The sequence below is a fragment of the Olea europaea genome, unplaced genomic scaffold, assembly GCF_002742605.1.
Source record: "Olea europaea var. sylvestris unplaced genomic scaffold, O_europaea_v1 scaffold2580, whole genome shotgun sequence".
NCBI classification, from domain to species: domain Eukaryota; kingdom Viridiplantae; phylum Streptophyta; class Magnoliopsida; order Lamiales; family Oleaceae; genus Olea; species Olea europaea.
This window is the reverse complement of record NW_019244101.1, coordinates 41,184-45,805: the sequence shown is the minus strand read 5'-3', so window position 1 is coordinate 45,805 and position 4,622 is coordinate 41,184.

The window sequence follows — 4,622 nt, the reverse complement described above, 5'->3', positions numbered from 1 at the left end:
GAGAAACTAAATAGAAGTAGATCACTGCGAAAGAAAGAAGTTGACCTACACGTTAAAGATGAGCAAATGTTGATGCATTGCCTACTGGAGCATACTTCTTGCCGTTGCCTTTGAGCTAGTATTGGAATTAGAGAAATGTTACTCTGTATCCACCATAACTAGAGCATTAAAATGAATTCCATGTTCGGACATGAACTATTTTAATGTTAAGGATAATTGTTATTCCTATTTATCTTGATTAAGATCTTAATAGTTATGGTAAGCTACAAAATGCCATTTAATAATCTAAACACTAAGTATTCTATAATGAGTATAGAAGTTAAGAGGCATAAAAGTAATAATCTAAATAATTCCTAAATATGGCATTGCAGACTTGGTCATATAGATGAAATGTAATTCCAAAATTACATAGAGATGTATACGTAGTCAATTGATTTTGAGCCATTTAACAAGTGCAAATCATGCCTGTTAAGTACAACGACCAAATCTCCTTTTACCTGAAAGGGAGATATATCTGCATGATTACTGGTCTAATACATAGTGATGTATGTAGACCCATGTCAATTAATGTCAGATGAGGTTTCTCGTATTTCATCAATGATCATGTATACTTGATGAAATTCAAGCATGAACCTCTTGAAAGGTTCAAGGGATTCAAGCTAAAAGTAGAGAAACAAATAAGTAAAGATATCCTTACACTAAGATTTGATCGAGGTAGAAATATCTTACAGATAAAATCTTAGATTATATAAGAGAGACTGAGATTCTCTTGCAGTGGACCCCTCTACATGTACTGCAATATAGTGGTGTACCTAAAAAGAGGAACAATTAACTATTAGATATAGTGTGATTAATAGCAAGTCATGCATATCTCTTAAAATCGTTTTGGCATCATGAACTGATTATAGTGTGCAACACACTAAATCATGTTATATCTAATTTGTTTAACGGAATTCCATACGAGCTATGGAAAGTCAATAGTCCCTATTTGTCTCATATGAAATCAGATAAGTTTGAGATTAAATTTAATAAATACATATTTGTGAGATATTCAAAGCAGATATTTGAATATAAATTCTATTATAGTGAAGAAAGTCTTCTCCTCACGATATTTCATCTTCTTAGAGAAAATGTTTACTCTATGGGAGGACAGTGGGAATAAAATAGAACTTGGAAGGGTTCAAGAGTCCACAATTATAGTTAACCAAGTAGATGAATTTGAGTTTGATCCCACATCTGATGAGGAAGTAGAGACTCTTGAGAACATGTCAGCTTTGTGTGAATCTAGTAGGATCATTCGACCTTCAAGAAGGTATGAATCCAAGATTACTAATCAAGCATTACTGATCCAAGATGATGAAACTACTAATTGCATGAAAACAAAGTCAAGTGTTGACTTAAAAGAGATAGCAGGAGGCCATGAAACCCGAAATGAAATTCACGTATGTGAACAAGGTTTGGACCTTGATTGACCTTCCTGATGGGATAAAACCCATAGGTTGTAAATGGTTTATAAGGAAAAGGTTGGCATGGATGAGAATATTCGTATATACAAAGCAAGGCTAGTAGTAAAATGTTATGTGTTGACATTGACGAAACCTTTTGCCTGTAGTCATGCTGAAGTTCATTCGAATTTTGATTGCAATAGTTGTATGCTGTGACTATGGGTTAAAACAAGTCTCTTGGAGCTGAAATCTTCGATTTGATGGAAAATCAAAATGTTTGATTTTATCAAATATGAAGACGAATTGTGTTTATATAGAAAGATAGTGAGAGCATTGTCGCATTCCTAATATTATAGAAAACGACATCCGTATATTTCAATCGTTGAAATAATGGTTGTTAAAGGATTTATTCACGAACGATATGGGAGAAGCAACTTGATCCATAGAGATAGATTTAGAAGATTACTTAACTCATCCCAATCTATATAGATGAAATCTTGAGAAGATTTTATATGGAAAAACTAGTTTACTCTTAAGCACATGTTGGAAAGGTTCCAAACATGAAATAACCGTTGGTTCAATAGTAGAAACCTTATATATGATTACTTCAGAAGCAACAAGGAGTTATAATGTGGATCAAGATGTTCATTAATAAACTTCGAGTAGTTCTTAATATTGCTGATCACATACCATTGTATTGTGATAACAATGAAGCCATTGCACAAACGAAGGAACTAAGGTCTCATCAATAATCCAAATATGTACTATGAGAGTATCATCTCATCAGAGAGATAATACAAAGAAATGATGTAAAGAAAGAAATGAATTTCCACAATTGAGAATATTGTAGATTCACTGACAAAGAGTTGTCGCAGCATAAACATGATCTATTATTTAATTAATATTCAATTAAATTAAATAATAGAGTCCGTAGATTTTAATATTAGTAATTTGTTAATCGTAATGAGTTGTGATTGTGAGATACAAATTACATATGATTGAATCTTAAATCATTCGTGGTCGTAAGTAATGATGAGATACGGATATCGTTATTACGGATAGACCATCACGTATGACATTTCTTATTTGTGAAGTAAATAGTTGATCTCATAAGCTAAAGTGTGCTAATACTTGAATGAATACGTGGATATTTTGTTATAGAACAAAACCTTGGAGACACGTCGAGAGATTTCACATGAATAGCTATCTGAGTGTTAGTGGTTAATTTTTAACGTTCGGTAGTGAAATTGGTCCTTTAACTTGAGGTCATCATAGTGCCTTATATGAGGACAGTCATGCTTTAACAGTGTTGGATGTTGCTCTGCCAAGGGTCGCTAATACGACTTCGTTCGGGTATGTTAAGAATTGTACGAAGGTTGTGAATGACCAATAGAGGATTCGTCACTCTTAGATAATAAGAGATTATGATCTGCATTTCATTCAATTAAGTCGATAGCGAAATCTTTGGCCAAAGTATACTCATAAGACGAAAAGAAGTTTTCAACTTATATTGACTTAATAGTAAAGTGAAAGATATAATCGATAATCAAGATTGACATACTTACATACCTTGTTATTGATCGGATCATATTGATGAAGGGATTATAGTTTCACGATAAACGAAGGAGTGTTGTTTTGTCATACCACGTAATATTTTTCGGCACATGTACACGTTGCTAGATGTCAATCTGGGACGGTGAATGTGAATTAATGATAAATTAAAATGGTGTTCTAATTTATCAATTTTGATTAGATCAAAATAATATATCACATCATTAGGTATCGTGATCGAGAACTTGGTGGGTCGCACACAAAAGGAGAAGAATTTACCCATGTTTTAGAAATGAAAGAGGAATTGAAACCTATCGAACCTCCTAAATGGCGCCTTTTCGTTAATGGCTCCTCTGGAGATATCCAATCTAGGGCTGGTATAGTAATGACTAGCCCGAAAGGGCACAAGCTCAATTTCGCTGTAAAGTTCGGCTTCAAAGCCACCAACAATGTAGCTGAATATGAGACCTTCTTTTGCTGGCCTTTGAATGGCTAGGGAGATGCAAGTAAAAAAATTGCTTATCAATGGTGACTCTTAGTTAGTCATCAACCAAGGACAAAAGCATGGTTGTTTATTTAAAACTGGTTATGGAGTTCATCCCAACCTAGCATAAATGGTGCTAAGGCAAGGATACTACTGGCCAACCTTGAAAAATGATGCCCAGCAGTTTGCAAAAATGTGCGATAAGTGCTAGCGTATCATGACAATTCAAAGGCAACCCTCATAAGAGCTTAGTATCGTTACAGCCCTTAGCCATTGCTAAATGGAAAATTGATCTCAATAGGCCTCTACCTAAAGGAAGAGGTAGTTCTTGTTTTACAATTTTCGCCATCTACTATTTTACCAAGTGGGATGAAAACCAAACCACTAACCAAAATTAGCGAAACGAACACCTCCAAATTTTTGTGGAAAAACATTATATGTAGGTTCAATATTCTCCACTCGATAGTCTCTAATAATAGACAATAGTTCGACAACAAGAAGGTCAAAGATTCATGTAAAGAGTTAGGTATCAAGAAGTATTTTTTCTCCACAACAGTGATAGAAAAATAGACAAGTTGAAGCTGTTAATAAGACCATCAAGTTCAATTTGAAGAGAAAACTAGACATGTCCAAAGGAGCTTGGGTTGATAAGTTACCTCAGGTTCTATAGACTATCCGAACTACCAATAGAATAGCCACAAGCCAGACTCCTTTCTTCATGATATATAGGACTGAGGTTATAAGTCTAGTCGAAGTGGGTCAGCCATCCCCTCATCATAAGCACTTCAATGAAATACCAAACGACGAATTGAGGATGAACATGCTAGATTTCCTTAAAGAAAGGACAAATGAATCTCAAGTGAAGTTCGTTACTTATCAACAAAAAAAGAGTAAGTACTACAATTCAAAAGTCAAGACAAAGTTATTTCGCCTAAACAACCTCGTTCTACGAATAGTCTTCCTATATATTAAGGAACCATGGATAGGAATCCTTGGACCCATTTGGGAGGGTCCTTGCCGCATAAAGGAGGAGGTTCAACTAGGAACCTACAAAATGTCAGGAATGGATGGAAAGGTGCAACCTCATCCGTGGAACATAGAGCATTAGTTAAAGTATTATTAATAAAAATTGTAAACGCAAT